The sequence below is a fragment of the Aulonocara sp. 'chitande type north' Nkhata Bay genome, linkage group LG12 (assembly GCF_057382095.1).
Source record: "Aulonocara sp. 'chitande type north' Nkhata Bay isolate Kocher_YH1m ecotype deep benthic linkage group LG12, A_spYH_male_GT1.1, whole genome shotgun sequence".
NCBI lineage: Eukaryota > Metazoa > Chordata > Actinopteri > Cichliformes > Cichlidae > Aulonocara > Aulonocara sp. 'chitande type north' Nkhata Bay.
The window spans coordinates 3,399,381-3,420,304 of record NC_141355.1 but is presented as its reverse complement, the minus strand read 5'-3'; positions in this window follow the sequence as shown (position 1 = coordinate 3,420,304).

Below are 20,924 nucleotides of genomic sequence, written 5' to 3'. Positions count from 1 at the left end.
TGAGGCCTGGGTGTAGACAGATCCAGCTGGATTCTGCGATCTCATTTACCATTTTCTTTCCCTTTTCTACTGGTTTATGAGTGGATTTCGTGCTGTAAACCCGTACTACTATTATAAAGAATGCATTAATGTGTGAAGTAGCAGCAAGTAAAGAAAATAATCGTTACATTTAGGAACAATTAGAACAATAAGTCTACAGGATTATCAACATAATGACAACTGAAATGGGAAACCTGCAGTCCCTTTACATTTTTAGCACATTATTAATAAAACAATGATGTAGAGTACTGATTCAGGGCAAAGAGCCAGCCTCTTATACCTTTACAACAAGCAACATGCACTTTACGGCAAGTTTCTGGTGTTCATCTTATGAAGCTCTTTCCTCTTGTTGATTCTCACAATAATGGGTGTAAAAGGTGTGGTGAAACCACAAAATGTTGAATCTGGAACTGGGTGCTTTAAATGAGTAAAAGCAAATGAGAGCACACATGCTTATTAATAGATAATCTGGATGTCAAGGGGCCAATGTGACTGTGGCGCAGACACAGGGATGGCCTCAGTTCTTCACAAAATGTTTTACAGATGTGCTGCCTTTATGATAGTCGAGTAGTTTTTATATCACTTATTATTTAAATCTAATTTTGTTTTCATTCACCCTGGGCCTGGATGGACAAGAGTACAAGCAGACTCTGCTGTGCTTAAATCATACAATATAGGTTATTCTCATGCATTGTATGTGTTGTAATCTGACACACAAAGGCCTTCTCTGTTTGCGCAATGGCAGAGCTACATCAGAGAAAGTATGGCAGGATACAAACAAATGAGCAGTTAGCTTCTCATAGCTGAGCAGAGGGCTGTTGTTTTCTGGTGTATTTGCAGGAAGTTACCAACATGGAGATGTACCCAGTTCGGCCCTGCCTTGTACCATGAACTTTTATCAGTAAATTTATGGCTTCAATTCTGTGAAATCAAATTGACAAGGTTGAATCCTGCATTAGCTGATGTTTGATCAGAGTAGACGTGCTGGAAAAACCTTCACGCTTGACTATTGACTTGGAGGCCAAAGATCAGATCTCACCTAGGATCATTTTATTGGTTTTGCTTTTACTTATTGTTTAATTATAGTTTTTTACTTGTTGTTAAATAATCTTAAAATGAATCACACTGGGAAAGAAGAGTAGGTTTAACATTATTAATTTAACAGTTAGCTCCAATCCACATCTGGAATTGCACCATTGAAGAATAATGTGTGTGACTGTAGATTCTGTTTGGAGTAAAAACAATAAATGCATAGAAGAAAATAATAATAATTATAATCGAAGGTTTTTAGAGGGAGATTATGTTTGGCTGGGTAGGGCCCTGCTGGGAGAAAAAACAACTTGGACTAATGGCCTCAGTATCTCAGTAATTCCAGGCTCTGATAAGATCAACCAGATACCAGATCATTACAATAAAGCAAATTCTGTATCCTTTTTGATCTGGGTCATTATTGTTCTTATTGCCTGTGTGCAATTACTTATCAATTATTCACTGATCTCTTTCTTTGGTGGGGCATGAAATGTGTGTGCACTCAGTGATTTGTGGCTTTCTATTTCTATGACTCAGCATGTCTCAGCACACTGCAGCATTCAGCCTCCAGTAGCCAGATCAATATTAAATTAAAGAGACAGATGCAGTTGGGAGACACACGCACGCACACAGAAATAAAACACAACTGTCACTGTCTAACAGAACATATTGTGTATGCAACTGTGTATGTTAATTTGCAGTCTCCACAGTATAGAGTCCAGTGCAACAGAATTTTGAATCAGCTCATTTCAGTAATATGGTCTTAGAAAAAGTCATTTCCACAGCCCAACCCAGGATACATGGATTCTGTGACACGATGTTTCTAAATCTGGTTCTTGGAAAACCAGATGAAGAACTTTTAGCTTTTTTAAGAGAAAATGAACTAAAGCTTACAAATGTATTGTGCTAATCATTTGCATCTTTATTTAAATAAAGCTCAGTGTTGAAGTTATTTTTTTGTTGTTAACAGACGCTAGAAGCTGTGGGACATAACGTTTTTCCAGTGTCTGAAGATGGGGATGCGAGTTTAGGGCCTCCTGGTTTACATGACTGAAATGAAACTGAGCTTTCTTTTTCCAGAGATCCAGCACCAGCAATGAGCGGCTAAAAATATTATAAACCATAACTCTGTTAAACGATGATTTAACAACTCTGTCTGTGTTAGTCTTCACAGTTTCTGCTGTCTGAATAAAATCACTTGGTTTCTATTGCCACGTGAATTCGTTTCATCTCTAGTCTACATTTTTGTCCATGTTTGGTTCATTAGGAACTAATATTCTAAAGAATAAGCTGGTATTCAATGTAAAACAAGTTGTACAATAAAAACAGGTCAGAAATGATTTACAAATGTAGTGTATATGAACCATGCATGACTTATATTGAATTATATCTTGTATTGCTGTCAATATAAGATACTGACAGCATTATTTCCACCAGTTTTGTGCAGCTTTAACACAGATACAGAAATTCACAAACACAGTAGGAAGTAGGCTATCGGAGAAGACGGTGTTAGACAGGAACAGCTGGACTAATGTTCTGCCTCTGCTGAGAAATACACTGATTCACTCTCCTATCAGGTTACTGCCTCCCACTGCAGCAGCATTCAGCCAGTCAGTCTCACCACAGCCCATTCAGGCCTCACATTCACACACACACGCACGCACACACACACACACTATGGGTTACGCCCTGTAGTGGCTTTTTAAAAAAAACCCTGGGAAATCAACTCTGACTAAGCTGGGGAAAAAAGACAGCATAGACTTTTACAGAGATGCGCAGTACTGTGCATAAGTCTTGAGTCATGCACACACACACACACACACACACACACACACACACACACACACACCACCTTTGTTCTTCAACAGTGTTAATGATTCCATCAGTTCTGACAAAATCCACAATATCACTGCCTGATATGAAACTCCAAACCTTCTCAGAGGCAGTTGGTTACACAAACGCATTGTTTTACATCTCTACTGTCCAATATGTCTTTTGTATATACTGGCAATTTTTTGGAGATCAAATATCTAATTTGGATGTATCACTCCATAAGGCCTGGTACTACTGATTCTAAGTTTAGATCTTGCGTATTTTGGTATATCTCAGTCCTTTTTCACTGTTTCTGCTTCGTAAGAATGACTTCTTCACAGCCACTCTTCCAATACCATTCCTAATGATGGTTTTGGGAATATTAGGGCCAGTTATAAATTAAAATTTTATTAGATAAAATGAATAAACTTCTGGAAACATCCACTACATACAAACATATTTAGAAGTGAAATGTGAAAAGATATAAACATGCAATAATACAATATATGAATCATATCATAACATTAATAAGAGAGCGACACTGGGTTCAAATCCAGTCTGAGGTGATGCATTGTGGAGCTTGCATGTTATCCTTGTGTCTGCTTGGGTTCTTTTCAAGTTCTCTGAAAAGAACTAATCCCATGCAGTCAAGACATGCATGGGATTAGGTTAATTGGAGGTTCTAAAATTAGCCATTAAAGTCACTGTGAATGTTATCTTTCTATATGTGACAGACCTGTTGAATCAAGAAATTACTTAAATACAGCCTGTCTGCTAAAGTGAAGACCAAAAAATCTCCAAAGAGAACAAATCACGTGTCACAAACAGCAGGGCTGACTGTGTGTAGAGTGAAGGGTGGACCCAAATGCAGACGAAAACAAAATGTGAAACATGACTTGAATAACAGAAAACGAGCCGTTGATTGAGGCAGGCAAAATAACTGTAAACAAGAGGCAGAGCTAACAATAAACTAAACTGGGTGAGCTAAATTATCTAAAAACCTACAACAGGAACATGGACTTGACATGAGGAAACTTGCCACAACTTCTTGGCTTGCAAACAAAGCAGACGATCTGACAATGCCACTGAAAACACAGGACTTAAATACACAGGAGGTGATTAGGGGAAGTGGGAACACATGGAGGAACAGCTGACTGACATGAGCCTAATGACAGGACAGGGGAAGTGAAACTAAATACAATGAACGAAGAACGCACGACTCCTTCAAAATAAAACAGGAAACACTGAAACTAGACATGACAAGCTTAACAGACCTAACACGTGATGAACGATACAAGAACTCAAACATAGAAACCAAGGAAACAATAAATAATAACTGCCTTTCCTTAACTAAAGCTAAATAGGAATGACACAAACTAATCACAAATCTAAAATGAGACAAATACAAAATGAACTCAGAGCGCCGGGTCAGAGACCCAGCCTGTGACATCACGCCCTGATTTAAAGAACAGATGAGACTCAAAGTCACTGACACTTCTGTCAGTCTGGAAAGGACTGAGGCGTTGGTGTAGAAGGACGGACAGAAGTCTTTGCTACTAAAGCAACCCATAATGAAAGCCATTAACCAGAACCCAGAACAACTACAACTGCAGGCTTCCTTGTCTCAGTGTTGAACAATAATAACGAGACTGGGCAGCAACACTGGGATCCATGGGAGAGTCCTAAAGGAAAAACCACTGCTGACCAAAAAAGAACAAAAAGGCTCATCTGACATTTTCCAGAAAAAACATCTTGATGATCCCCAAGACTTTGATGAAAATGTTATGTGGATCGATGACATGAAAGTTGAACTTTTTTAACGGTTTATGTCCCATTACAACCATTGCTGAAAAAGCAAAACAAATAAATAAACGAACAATAAAGAGAAACTAAATGAAGGTTTTGAATCTTATTGAGATGGCCTGACTTTAAGAAGACCCTTCATGCTCGAAACGCTTCTAATGTGGGCTAATTCAAACATTTAAAACAGGAGGAAATGTTTTCCCTGTATCTAAATAAGAGAGGGACAAATGCATCCAACCTTTGATTTTTCCCTTCATGTGTAATGTGCCTTCATGAGCATTGTATCTGTTCGCCTGTCTCCAGAGAGTTGAGTCAGGAAGTCCATTTGATGCTAATACATCCCGGCATTCACCACATTAAGAGCTAATGATGGTCAGTATGGTCCAGGGAAAGTCCGCAGCGCATCCACCCACCCTGCTCATGGAGGATATCACGTTACAAAAATATACCAGCGGGATAATGGTGCTGTGGGCCTAGCTGGCTGCACTGTGTTGTACTGGGGTATGCTATACTGTGATAGCATACTGTATCTACTGCTATGAGTGAAAAACTTGCCTTTGCTGCACCATGAAATAAATCTACACTTTAGTCACAGGTCTTCAGCTCTGCAACACTGTCATCTACATTAGCAGCACTTACACGGCTGTACTTGGATAGATTAGATAATTAGACAAAGTTTAGATTAGATGTATTGAGGTTTTTCTTGACCCAAAAATATTTCCATATAGTATTTTAATAAAATTATTTAGGAAACAAAATACAAATTGATTTACAGAAAAATCACCAGTATGCACAAAGTGTGTGACTTCCCCAGACTCTCTCCTAATTGCATTATGTTCAGTAAATTTACCACTTTTTAGTTCTGCTAGCAGCTCGGTTTACATAAAATGCATAAACCAGATGACTCAGGGAAAAGATTAGAGGTTCAAAGATGACAAAGAAAAAGCATACAGTGATTATTGTGCAAATAAAATCAAAGGGTTCACCACAGTGAAATAACTGAAGAAGTATCATAATGCTGTTACATGCATGCCCGAAATCCACAGCAGGTGTTGATAGAAAAGGTAAAACCACAGCACAAACAGATGATGCCTACATTAAAAAAACAAAACAAAACAACTTTCCTCCTTTGTTGTTTTATTCAGCAGTAAATATCTGGGTCATCAAAGAGTAAGTTACAAAGGAAGCTTTAAACAATCAGGTTTTCTTTGTGTCTGGAGGTGGAGCTCGCTTCTATTTCAAAGCCTCGTTTCTGAGAATCTGTGGCCACAAGAGGGCTCCCTTTGTCCGTTTGATCACCAAATATTTTATTGTCACTGCTTCATAACTTGGAATAAAATGGTCAACTCTAGTTTTGATCTTGTATTACATCATGAGTCTCTTCCATGAGGATACATCACTGAGATCAAACCTGCAGTTCTTTGATGACAACAAGTTTTTTCAGCATATCACTTGTACCTTGTACCTTCACAGTGGCAGGAAGCAAATCAGGCAGACAAAGAGCATATTCATTCTTATCTGCTAATTTTCCTCACCAGTACTGTCGACAGTACTGGTGCGTATTCAGACTAATATTTCAGACATGGAAGTAGTTCACCGTTTATATACACTGTGGCTCTGAGCAAAATCTCTGATTTTTAACATGAATACAGCGTTTATATGTATTATGGATTCGGTCACTGTGTTTTTAAGCATGTTCTGGGCTAATCTTTACACATATATTTATCATTTTCATTATCCTTTTTTAAAAACAAAACCAACAGTTTACACTTGTACTGCCAAACATCCCATAACTGACAGCTTGTTGCTTGATGTTTGCCATCAGTATGCCACACCTGTGTTAAAATGTTACAAATTCCATTCACATCAAATTTGACCTAAATCTTCTTCTTTAAGGTAACAGTCTGGTATAAGGTGTATTTATCATCTGATCTTCTGTAAAAAGGGTTTTGTTTGAGATTAAAGGCAGAAATAACTGCAAGTGCAAAACCAACAGACTAAAGAACAGCTTCTTCCTGTGGGCTGTCAGAACTCTTAATGCAAACTAAGAGTGTGTAAAGACTTCCCCAACACATCGACACTGCTGTTGTTCATCTATGTGCAATATCTCAGTCTTTCCGTGTTCTGTGCAATATCCTTGGTATGTGCAATATTTGTGGCTCATGTGCAATATTTTGGTCCCAGCAGAGCTACCATCTCCACCATAAATGACCATAGCCCCTCCACCCTTATTTATTTATTATATTATATAACTGCCCTTGTATACAGACCCACATGTTTCTGTTTTACTGTTTCTTACACATACACCATAGTTTCACTCACATATATGGATACATATACATTGCTTTTTATTTTATTTTATTTCCCCCCTCGTTGTATATTGGTTTCTCTTCTTCTTACTTTTACACCATTGTGGTCCAGCTACCCAATTTCGCTGTGCAAGAAACTGCACAATGACAATAAAAAGCTCTAAGTCTCTCTAAGTCTAAATGCTTGGATGTGCAGGGAAGCAAAGATAAGCTGAACAAAAAAAAAATCTTAAGAATTTTTTTTTTAAATGCTATTGTGTTTAACCCTTTTCCAGTAAAATTAGAGTGTGATACTTGATTTTTTTTTTTTTTTTTTAATTTTTATTGTTAATCTTCAAACTGATAGGGTTGTGGTCTTCTCTCCCTGAAACTTACAGAGCAGGTGAATCGTGTCACTTGTGTTATGTTGCCATCTTGTGGTGCTTTTTGGAATTATTTTTAAAGGAAAACTAATGTGTAACTGATTAAGCATTTTATTAGAAACGTTTTTACATAAAACCCAATTGTTTTATATTTTACTTCGAGGGAGCTCCTCAGCTTCCTTTTAGCTGACCATTTTTAGAGGAATCTTTTTTTAAGTGATTTAATACTGAACTATGAACGACTCAAACATGAAATGGCCAACAACTCAAGGGGTGAATTTGTAATAACAGTCAAATTAACAAAGGATCCATTTTAAATAGTATCTTTAGGTACTTTGTTTCTAGCAGCACAAAAACACATAATTTGTTCCCATTTTTTTTAGCTGAATCTATGAAAAATCCCAAAGATTTTTGCTGTCTAAAGGGCTGTTCCAAAAAATCGCACATTCTTTGCATGCTCTGCAGTGTGTACTTTAACAATGTGAAGAAACTGGAAAGGCAGTGGACAAAAGAAAAAGTGGCAGGCCTTATCACAAATGGTCTTAGCGGAAGCATGGCTGTCAAGAGGCAAAAAGGAAACTGGGTGAGGAAAAGGCTGAAATATGCCACATTAGACGATCTGCAGAGAGATAACACAGTCTCTATAGCCTCTTTAAAACAGAGAATTTCAGTGCACTTCAGTTACTTGTTTGGGGATGTTCATCAAACTGTCATTACCATCTCGAAAGCATCTGGTTTTTCAAACACACATGCAAGTGAAGTAAAACCATACCCGGATAGAAAAACATACAACTTAGTGATGTACTGGCCTCCACAGGCTGCCACATCGTTTACATAAAGCTGGCTGATACAGCAGAACACTTGAGCATTTCAGGTACTAGCTTTTCTAAGTGCAGGTGTCTCTGGTATGGAAGTGTGGATGTCACTGAAGAACAATGAATGAAGATGTGATAGGGAAAGGCCCAATCGTCAAACATCTGCATGCGCACCTGTCAGTCGCTGAGATGAAAATTATGCAGTAGGATCAGAATCAGTGAACTTGAAATCTTTTCTTCCTGCTTAAAGCAAACTTAAAGCTGCCGCATTGTTGTCACAAGGCAGAATATTAGTTTGGTGTGATTTTTTTGTTTTAGAGCTTTGTTTATTGTGTAAACATTTAAACTGTTTTAGATTAAATTGAATATTCTGCTGGACTACATGTTTCTCTGAATTACAACTGGCTAATTGGTAAATCTGAGTAACCCAATGAAAGGCTGGAAAAGCCAATCCATTGTTGGGGTACAGGTTGTGAAAGGCACATTGGGAGGCGTCAGTTAAGAAAGCATGTTATCAGGACATATACTGCTTTTTATGGAAGATTAGAGATTTTTTTTTTTTTTGTATTTTTGGTCCAAGACTGGACCAACTGTATTTTTGTTGTTTGCCAACCTCCAAGAAGGAAGCCTTGAAGATTCGGACCGGGCTGACCACTAATGTTTTTTTTATGGTGGGTTTTGGGATAATCTGGACTGAGAGTGGTTCAGAATGGCAAGTGGTGGTGGTGGGCTTTCAAACGGTGAAGATATGAATGTAGTGTGGGCTACAGTAGGGAATAAAAACAGGAGCGAGAGGACTGATTTCAGGCATTCCTGTGGGAGAAGATCTCGATAAATTGAAGAAATTAATAACAGGAGATACTACAGGAATACAGGACTGCAGGCTGATCTTAGACATGGGGAAGGCTCGTCTGAGGGGCTTCTCACAACATTAGTCAATACAAGTCAATACAACACAGGAGTTAGACGTCAGTGCTGTAGGATGGGCAAATGAGGGAATTATTTGTGTAGGCAGTTAGAAAAAGAGAAGCTACAATCAATCCCATTTGAAAAAGAGTTAATTCACATTACACTTTATGGGAGACTCGGGATGAGAGTGATAGGGGATTATTAGAAGGAGTAATTGAGAATAAGGAGTTGGTCATTTAAAATATTGGATCAGGTACACTGATGGATTTTGTGAGGAATCAACAATTGGTCTTAAGTTGGTTCCACAATCTGAAGCTGGAGAGTATTCAAAGCTAGCACAGCAGGTAGTGATCACCATCCGATTTTTGTTATCAGAGGAACAGACGCACAGGGAAAGTGGAAATTTGAAAAGGAAATTGGAACAAGCTTAAGGTGCTGAGTGAGGGTTATTTGAAAAATCTGGATTTAAATAAACCAATAAATGAATTGAACTCGTACAACTTATGTAGCCGAGCTATTCTAAAAGTCGTGGGAACAAAAAGAAAAGGTTTGTACCATGATGGGCACAAGAATGTACATGAGCAATAAAACAAGGGAAACTAGCAAAGGTTAGAGGGATCATAAAGAAAGCTAAAAGGGATGATTGGAGAAAATACTGTGAAGCATTAGACAGGGTTTGGTGTACCTTTTTTAAAGCCTGGTAATTCAAAGGATTATTTATTAATAATAATAATAATAATAATAATAATAATAATAATAATAATAGGAACAACCTCACAGGGAAATATTGAAATACTTTAAGGTGAAGAGGGTAGAGAGGACATAATAAATATGAAGTTTTCTTTGTCAGAATTAAACACGTCATCAAAGAAATCTGGGGAAACAACTCTTGGCAAAGATCAAATCAGTTATTGCATATTTTACTGAGCCCCGCAGGGGACATGGGAGAAAAAAAAATTAAGACGGACTTTTGCGAGATCTCGCAAAACAAACTCGGGATCTCGCAAAAGTTTTAGCCGCATTCTTCCGTTAGCTTCGAGCTAACGGGAGGTCGAGACCCACTACAGCCGGGAGGAACACCGCTTTCCCGGCACATCGTGCCTCGACCTCCCGGTCGACTTCGAGCCGGCGTCCGAAGAATGTGGCTAAAAGTTTTGCGAGATCCCGAGTTTGTTTTGCGAGATCTCGCAAAAGTCCGTCTTAATTTTTTTAAATAATTCATAAGTCAGTATAATTAGTCCAGTTTTATTTACTATCATGATCAATTATATTTTTTAGGAATACAGTCCATGGGTATCTCGCTATTTGCAGATGATGGGATTATTTGGAAGAAGGGAAGAAATAAAGAATTCATTAAAGCAACATTGCAAGAGGCTTTATACAATTTAGAGTCTTGGGCATTAGCATGGGGATTTAGATTTTCATCATCCAAAAAAAGTTGTGGTCTTTCAAATAAGAAATCAAATCTTCATATTAATGTTAAATTATATGAGGACATTATAGAAAAATATAAACTTACATGGAAAATGTATGCAGATAAATAACAAAAGGGTAAAAGGATTTTAAATATATTAAGATCCTGGAGGGGCAGAGATTCCACCACGGATCCTTGGACAAGTTACTGACTAACATTTGCTTCAAAAGGGAGACAGACAGTAAAGAGGTGGGTAAATACATGGAAAGGGAATATTTGGAATATATCAAGATCATTACAGATGCTTCTGAAATGCTCGAAAGTAGAGTAGGTATATCCTTTGTTATTCCAGATCAAAATATTGTGGAAAATAAAGGAATAACAGACAATTTAGCAGTTTATACAGGAGAACTAATGCTAATTCTGATGGCATTAGATTTGGTAGAGGAGAGTGAGGAAGGTTTTAGTATGTTCAGACTCAAGTAGCGCTTTAACACGTATTCATATATGCAGTCAGAGCCAAGACCAGACATTGCATTAGAAAAAACTCATTCAAGTTTCAGGATAAAAAGAAATGGTACAGTGGTCAAGTTAATGTGGGTTCCTGCACATATTGGCACAGAGAGAAACAGGTTGGCTGATAAATTTGCAAATGTTCAGCAAATAAAAACGTGTTAGATTTTAATGTAAAAATGAGCAAAACTGAAGTTAAGTTGCATATTAAAAACAAATGCCAAGAAGAATGGGATAGGGAAGTAAGGGCTACATATTATTACAATATTCAAAAGAAAGAAGGTGATTTTATAATATGTCACAGAATAAATAAAAACAAGAGGATGTTATATCACGGATGAAAGTTGGCCATACAGGATTAAATGGCACATGTAAAATAGTTAGCAAACATGCTTCAGGTTATTGGGATTATTGCAGATGAATTTCAACAGAGCATATATTTTCTTAGATGGTAAGAAATACTGCCATGAGAGAGGTGTTAGTCAGAAACCTTCACAAGAACAAGAATAAGATAAGGATGAGAGTATTACCTCAAAGAGCCTAAGGGGTTGTTGATATGTTGTGGAAAGAAAGGGGAATTTTAAAAAGAATATAGTGGTGGTGCGGTAGATTGTAATCCATTCGCTGATCTAGAAGGTGGCAGTAATGCATCCAAAAAGTGTTTAACATCCGCCATTAAAACAGAAGAAGAAGAAAACGAAGGAGGGGGAGGAGAAGAAGAAGGAGGTCCGCACCGGATTGTAAAAGAAAAAGGCATGGCGCTCAAAACTCATAACTGTAGAGACAAAGAACAAGACACGGGAACGAGAGAGGCCACAGCTGCTATGATGGCCAAATGAAGCTTTGTGCAGCTTGTAAAAAGGTTCATTACGTGAAGCTTTTCAACACAGTCCTCTCTGGTGACACCTGCTGGGCAAAAAGGTGAAGAGCAGCTCGAATCTACAAATTAAATGAACTGCTTCCTTATGATTGCCCTCTCTGCAGAGCTTCAGTTTAATATGTGACATTTCTGTGTGATGTCAGGTTGCCACTGTGGTGCTTTAAATGTTTTTTTTTCTTAGTGGAAGAAAACAAAATATTATAAACAAAATTTGAACACGAGGAGTCAAGTAAAAAAGCTCAAATGGGCTTTACTTCATATACAAACCTCTCATCTGTGCCTGCTTTTCTTCCTGCTTCTTGTTTTTTCTGCAGTGTAAAGTGTATACTCAAAAAATGAATGCTTAAACTAAAAAAATATATTTTTCTAACAGTCTACATAATTGTGTCTGTTAATATCTGTACCAAATACTAATTTGTTACTTGATCACATAGCATTTAAGTGAATAAGAAGGCTATACTTCTTACATCCAGAAGGTGGCAGTAATCGCTGAACGCTGAATCTCGTTTACCCTCACGAACCGAAAGCTTGCTTTGAAGAATTTTTTTTTTTTTTTTTTAATACTTTAATTAAATTTATGCACATATTACAATCTCTCGTTGGGAGACAACATTTGTGCAACAACATCTTGAAAAGGTTGAATAAGAAATCAAACGAAAAAAAACAAAACAAACAAAAAAAACAAAACAAAACAAAACAAAACAAAAACACATATATACATATACATAAATATATGAAGGCCATTTTTATGACATATAACAGTTTCCTTTCTGCGAACACTTTAACATACATGTGGCTTACTTAGTACACCAAAAACACAATCATTAAAAGGATAGAGGTTCAGTCCCATTGTCGCATATCAAAGCAGCCTCTTTACATGAATCCCTCAGTAATTCTAAAGATGACAAAAAAGATTTTAATTCAATTTTCAATACAGTTAGGGAAGGTCTTTTACTTTGCCATTTGCATTTGTGTATGTGGTATTTGCCCATAATTATCACCACCTTGTGTAGCATGGACAGTTCCTTAGATGGATCACCATTATTATATAAAACTTGTGTTAGAGTCAGTGGGGTCATCCCATCTGTTCTTATACTCAACCAGTCTACTAGATCTTGCCAAAAGTCAGTTGTTACTGAGCAGGAAAAAAACAAATGATCAATACTTTCCGCATTTTGTGAACAAAATCCACATGGCTCTACCTCAAACCCAAACCTTTTTTTAAGCATTTCAGCTGCTGGGTAATAACCATTAATTATTTTAAATTGCATTTCTTTGACTTTGGGGGGGATAGGCCATTTTAAAAAGTGCGTATATTTGTTCGTTATTTTAATATTACTCCCTTTTAGTTTTGTGTTACTGTTAAAGTCGTGAAATAATTTGTTTTTAAATATCTTGTTCATGGTTTTATTATTACAGTTTTTATCCGTCAAAGGAATCTGGTTTAGATGTAAAGAAGGTAGACTAATTTGTGCCTTAGAGTAATACAAATAACCTTGAATCAAACTCAACAGAGGTAAGGGGATTGCCTTACAAACCTTGTCATATTCTCTAAGGGAACACTGAATGTTAAACTTAGCATTAAAAACACCCACTGAGAGAAACTGACCCCTTTCATCAAGTAAGTCTGTTATAAAGATTATGTTTTTTTCAAACCACTCTTCAACAAACAATGACTTCTTATTAATTGTAATTGTTCTGTTATTCCACAAGGTGGAGCAATGTGGTGAAAAGTTATGGGCAAACACCATCTTCCAATAAGACAAGACCTGCTTATGATATTCTGACAGTTTCACAGGCAACTTCAATATATCAAAATCACATTTCAGGAGAAAATCCAACCCTCCCACCTTTTTGAAAATATTTTTTGGGATATGGAACCATATGGAGTCAGGTTTCAAGAGGAAGGCTTTTATCCAGTTTATTTTAAATACTCCAACCATTGATTGAAAATCAATTGACTTTATACCACCTTTAGCGTAATCTTTGACAAGTTGTGATTTTTTAATGTAATGTGTTTTATTGCGCCAAATGAATTGATAGATTATAGAGTTAATCTTTTTAATGCTTTTCGGGGTAATGTATAGTGAGTATGCTGGATAAACCATCTTTGAGACGCCCTCTGATTTGGATAATTGCGTCCAAAAATTGTAATATCTCTCGTCAACCAATGATTTAGTGTTTTGGACATGCCATCAATTTTGTCTTTGAGGTTTTTTGATTCTCTAGTGTAGATGTCTTTGTCTAAATAGATGCCTAGATACTTAACTTCATTTTTCACTGGAATCGTCCTCATGCTATTTTCCAAACAATCATAAAGTGGCAAAAGTTCACACTTCTTTAGGTTCAGACACAAGCCTGAAGCTTTAGAAAAAATTGAAATGACATTCAATGCTTTCTCGAGTATTGATTTATCCTTTAAAAATATTACTGTGTCATCTGCAAACTGACTTATTTTCAGTTCAATATCAAAAATGTTTATTCCTTCGATGTCTGAATGGTTCACAATGAGGTAAGCCATTAATTGAGTGCAAAGAATAAATAATTTTGGAGAAATTGGGCAACCCTGTCGAATTCCACAGAATATGTCTATCCTAGATGTTATGCCTGGATTGAGCGAAACATAACTATAAATTTGCTTGTAGAACAGTTTGATCACTTTGCAAAATTTGTTTCCAAATCCAAAAAGTTCTAAAGATCTAAATAAAAAATTATGGTCTATTGAATTTAATAAACACTGATTGGCACTCATCAATCAATTTGGTTAAGACGCTTTTAAGCCTATTTGCATATACTAAGGCTAATAATTTGTAGTCGTTACATAAAAGTGTTATGGGTCTCCAATTGTCTAGCATTTGTAAATCTTTGTTTGGTTTGGGTAATAAGGTTATTAATCCTGTTTTCATTGTTGGGGATAGTTCTTCATTTTTTAAACAATCCAAAAAGCCATTAAATAACAAATCTTTAATGTCTTGCCAAAAGGTTTTATAAAATTCAATCGTTAAACCATCAATTCCAGGCGATTTTCCATTTTTCATTTGTTTTAGAGCTGTATCTAATTCGGATATTTTCAAATCTTCTTCTAACCATGTTTTATCATCCTCTTCCAATTTTTTAACCTGATCTTTAATCATATCAAAAAAGATATCTGCATTTTCTTTTTCAGTTCTTGATTTATACAGATTACTATAGAACATGTTAATTTCCTCACTTATTTTGTTTGGTTCCTCAATTATAGTACCATCCTTACTCAATTTAGTTATTTTTTTCTTTGTTTGTCTACGCTTCTCTAGACTATAGAAATAAGATGAATTTTTTTCTCCATGTTCAATCCACTTGGCTCTAGACCTTACATATGCTCCTTTAGCTTTAATCAAGTACACCTCATCTAGCTTATTTTGTAAAGATTGTAAGCGTTCTGACTCTTCCGCAGTCATACAGGGTTTACCACATAATAAATGAATTTGTTCAATTAGATTTTTCTGTTCACATACGCGTAGGGCAGACACTTTCTTTCCCGTTTCTATAGCTAATTGTTTCACATTATATTTAAACCATTCCCATTTACTGACATTAGTCATGCTCATATTGTTAATTTATGATTTAAGTTCTTTAACTTGTTTACAGAAGTCTTCGTTTTGTAATAAACTATTGTTAAATTTCCATATGTTGTCAGATCTTTGTTGTTTACGTAGAGATAATAAGAGACTTATCAGACAATGATCAGTAAGTGGGGTTGACTGGGTCTCACATTTCGTAACATATGATGATACTGTTTGGGAGACAAGCCAATAATCTAATCTTGAACATACGTTTTTATTTGATGGACTAAACCAAGTATATTTCTTCGTATTTGGGTTTGTCATCCTCCAATAATCGATCATATTGGTTGTCGTACAAAAGTCACAAGTAATGCTATCGTGTTCTGGTTGATTTCCTCTTTGTGGTTGTCTGTCAAGCCATGAGTTAGGAGCCAGGTTAAAATCGCCTCCAATTATCACCTGGGTAGAACCATATGTAGTACTCCACTTTGCAATTAATTTACTTAAGTTAGACATCATATTTCTATTTAGCGACCTGTTATTGTATCCATACACGTTAATAAGAATAATTTTCTGTTCACAGACTTCTACCAACACCATGATCCAATGCCCCATTCCGTCGCTTTTATGATCAATAACTCTCCCTGCAAATTTGTTGAATAAGATCATAACTCCTGCTGAGTGAGTAGTACCATGTGAATAAAGAATACTATCTCCCCATTGATGTTTCCAAAATGTTTCCTCTTCCTTACCAGAATGTGTTTCTTGTAAAAACAAAATGTTTGCCTTAATTTCCTTGCAGAATAAAAACATGGCCTTACGTTTGACATTGTTTTTTAAGCCTCGAACATTTAAGGAACTTAATAGAACAGCCATCTATAAGATAAAGAAAAAACAAAAAACGCAAGAACAAAATACAAAACAAGAACAGTAACGGCTTCCTTGGCACTTACTAAAAGAAAAAAAAAGTGCTTGAAGCAGGAATAAGCCTAGTGTCCTACCTATGTAATCATAACAGTACTCCGACCCTATCACAGTACTACCCCTTTATATATGCGGCAATTTTAGCTCTGGATAGCCCACGTTTAACTACGGCTTTGCTTTTTGACCCTCTCCTATTTTTTATTTGTGTATTTTTAACAGATATGTATATATAAACATATATATACACACACACATACCCACATTTTATGGTTAACTTGTAGTGACTTCTTCAAGTGCATCTCACAGATCGATCCTTTTACCGTCTATTATTGCATAACCCTCCTTTAGGAATGCTCTTTTGCCGTTGTTTCGAGCTTCCTGCACCTTGGGCCACAGCTTGATCCGAGCTTCACGGTCTTCTTTGGAGAAGTCTTCTTTAAATTTTATGTTCAGTTCTTTGCAGACCCTGGCCTCTTTGGATTTCCTCCATACTTCATCCCTTGCCGTCCTCATGCTGAACTGTATGATGATTGGTCTTGGCACCTTGTTGCTCACTGCATTGTCTTTCTTCCCCAGTCGGTGTACTGTATCAACCATGAGCTGCAGTTTTTCCACTGATACAGGAACCACTCTTGTTAGAATGCTTGCTTTGAAGAATTGACTATGTGCACGTTAGCATATGCTACTTCCGGTGCGGAAACTCCTGTGGGGAGCTTTGTTTCCGGTGTCCTATTCGCGCCTGGTTTACGGTCCAAAAGCAAATGAATGAATCAAGTGGCGATTTACATTTCTATAGATGTCTTGGGTATTTACCCAATATATCTGTAAATGATGTTCATCGACTTGTCGATATTTTTTCCCCGCGCCTCAGAGCAAAAGAGAAAAGGGATTCAAATGCTATATTTCTCAGCTGTCCCTCGTTTATCGCGGGTGTTATGTTCTAAAAATAACCCCCCAAGAGCACCTGGCTGCAGCCACTGTGGAGCTCCACAGTAACCGGAAACACGTAACTTCAGTTAAATCGACTATGACAGCGAAAACTAAATTGCGTTTTTGTTACTATTGATGCTGCTGAGAAATAAAAATGGTTTTAAGTGGGGTTTTTTTTTTTTTTAACACTCTGGGTTTGTTCAAAAAAATTCACCATGCCCTAAATTGTTCGTGGCCAAAAGTGACACTTGCTGTTTCGCTGATTTTTTTTTTTTTTTTTACAGTACATCGTGTTGTGCGTTCTGATTGCTGTAGACCATTGTCAATCAATCTAGTCCAGTGTCTCCTGTACAGGAGCGGTCCCTAATAGGAGTCTTTTGGTACCGTTCCGCGAGAGTTGATCCTCCGGTGTGAAATGTATGGTTGTAGTTGTGTGTCTTATTTTGAAAGAACTATTTACGCGTTACCATAGCGACCAGAGCACGTTAAGAAGCAGAGAGGAGGATGTCACTGTCATTGTTGCTGGCGCACAGCTCAAGTCACGTTTATTATTATATTTACAAAATACCACAGTGTCTTTTTTTTATTCTTTTGTTGTATTTATCCGCGACACCTTAAAGGTCGTTCCCTGAAAATATTGTCTGACATTAAAGTGGTCTGTGGTGCAAAAAGGTTGGGGACTCCTGCTGTACAGTACAGAATGCGTTTAGCTTGTTGAATTTACATAAATCTTCGATCGCTAGCAGTGTAACTCTGAAGTGCTGTACTGTATGTTTGGAAGTTTTCTCCCAAACAAACACAACAATGCCGACGAAACGTTTTGCACCCTCAAATGCACCTTTAGGTTTCATTCCATAATCCGGACTTATGTTTCTACGAAGGTTTGAACTCTAAGAGTGTTTAAACAAAAGACAAAAGTGTGAAAATGTTCATGCCTGTCTGAGAAAAGTGTATAAAGCAAGTAGTGAGGGTTTTTACAGTCTTAACATCTATAATAATTGTAAAAAATAAAGTTGGCTACTTCATGGATTTCACCTACCGCGGGTTATTTTTTGAACGTAACACCAGCGATAAACGAGGGGCTGCTGTATTATTAATAGTAGTGTCTGGGACATCTAATTGATTAACATCAACATTGATTATTATGCACTATTATTTTTGTTCAAGGAGAGCAAAAAATATAAAACTCTCTCTCAGCTTGTTTGTTGCCAAAAATGGCCACTTTTTGTGTATGTTCACAAAATGCTATAAAATGTATGTTTCTTAAAACATTTATCTACTTTTGCCGACGTGACTCTTTAAAATAGCACCAGTCCTTTTCATCAAAATCAAAATTGTATCTGAGCATCGGGGAAAAGGCTGTCTTGCAATTGTTGAGGTCACTAGTGTGTGCCCCATTTCTTCCGGGATCACTCTCTTTATAGGTTTTAGTGGACTCCTAGTACGGCGAAGTGGTTTCATGGTACAAAGGGATTGTATTCCAAGATCTGGGAGACTGTAGAAATGAGCAGTGATGCCCTTCCTACCATCTTTCCAGAAAAATAATTGATCTGGAAGCTGTTAGGCTGACTTACAGCAGCAGCACTTTCTGCACCTGCATAAACTCCAGGACACATTTACTAACGGTGTTTGTTGCTGTATGTGCTGCAGCTTTGAATTTTTTAATAATATATATTTTGTTAATATTTTGGCTATGGTGTCTTGTTATGAAATGTACAAGAGTAAAAGTGTTTTTAGCATGTGCTTCAAAGCTAAGTTTGACTGGGAAACTCAAAGCTCATTAGTCTGTATCAACAGAAATTCACTGCAGCCTATGTAATATTTCATGCATCATAATTTATTCTACTCTATCTTGCAAATACATATTTGTGTGGCAATGTCATGCACAACACACACAACTATTAGATCCTTAAGATCAAACCCGTGTCATTCTTTTGGTCCACTGCAGTGCAGTAGTCAAAAAAAAAGAATAAGTGAAGTGTCCACAAATGGCCAGGATAGAGCCCAGAGTGTTAATGTTTAAAATGTATAAAAATATTATTGATTGCAATTCTTTACTGTTAATATCAACAATAAGCTTTTTATTTTGAAATTACAAGTTTAAAAAAAATGCTGTTACATTTACATTTAATGCTGTTACACTGTAATCCTTTATTATAAGTATGGACACAGAATAAAGTGAACAACATTTTGAAATAAGTTTAATTGGAATTTTGTACTACGCAAAAAAACAAAACAAAAAAACAACAACATATTAAACAAACAAACAAACACAGCCAGTGCCTTCATTTGTCCATCACATGTCAAACATAGCACTGACCCTTAGCCCCGGCTCATCAGCACATGCTTTCAAAAAGAGCTCCATGTCCTCTGCAAACTGAAAAACAAAGAGGAACAAGTCCCTTGCTCCAGTGTCTTCTTCCTCTGACATGTCTATTAAGACCCTCTGCTGGTCCCCTTGATTTAAGGACAGATATTTGGGCATTGTTACATGTCCACAGAAAAGTGCCTTATTTTGGACAACCCACTGCACAGCAGGACGCAGATCTTCAACAACTGCTGGCTCCTGTGTCAGGCAAATGGGGATGAAAACATAGTTATTTCTCTGTTGCAGAACAGTTTTTTAACAGTTATTCAAATTTCACTAACCATGTAATTACACTACTGTTTAAAGTGAATACTGACCTGACTGACTTCCTGGAACTTGCGCTTTTTCAGTCTGAAAATGGGCACGTGTTGTCCTTCAAGCACAGCTTTGGCTTCCTCTCTCCAGTGTGCAAATAGCTTGCCAGAACTATGAAGAGTAAGGCCACAGTGAGGGCATGTCATTTTCATGGACTTTCCATCAGCTGCAGTTTTATTGAACACAGAGGGTAGAGCCAATGAATGTTCTAACAAAGACTCAGAAAATGGTTCAGATACCGAAGACAAAACCTTGGGGGGGAAACGGGGCTCCTCGAAGAGTACTGCCGGAGGAATACGGGTCTCCTCGGAGAGTTCAGCGGGGAGCAGTCCTGATAATGGTGGCTGACTTGGCATTGAAGAATGCTGACAAGACAATAAATGCCTTGCCATATCCCCACGCCGTATGATTGTAATCTTACAGACAGGGCAGTGAAAGTGTCCTGTTGTCCTACAAGGCAGCCTGCACCGGCATATCATTTTATCTGTAAGAGAAAAAAACAAACAAACAAACAGATGTAATTTAAATGTAGTTGTATAGAATGCAATCAATTTGTCTAACAATCAGATTGTACATGTTAACAAAAACATCCAAGCCAACCTCAATAATGAAAGCAAAATGGTATGGATCACAAAACTTATGTCAAGAAAAGTGGTGAAAAGTAAATAAAAATATATTTTATAAAAACACTATTTTTGTTGCAGATGAATAAACTGAACTGTACAATATCAACAGCAACTTTTAAGTCAACAAAGATACTGCAGAAGTGCTTAAAAAAGTGCATATTTATAACTATAAAGTATATTTAATACAAACATACCTTTGAAAGGCAAAGCATTTTTTATATGCACACTTAGATGCTCCTCAATCTTTGCCCTGACAGTAGGGCTGAAAGTGGGGCACAGAGGGCAGTGAAAGAGTCCTCTGCAACACGTGTTGCATTCCTGCAATTCTGGCTTT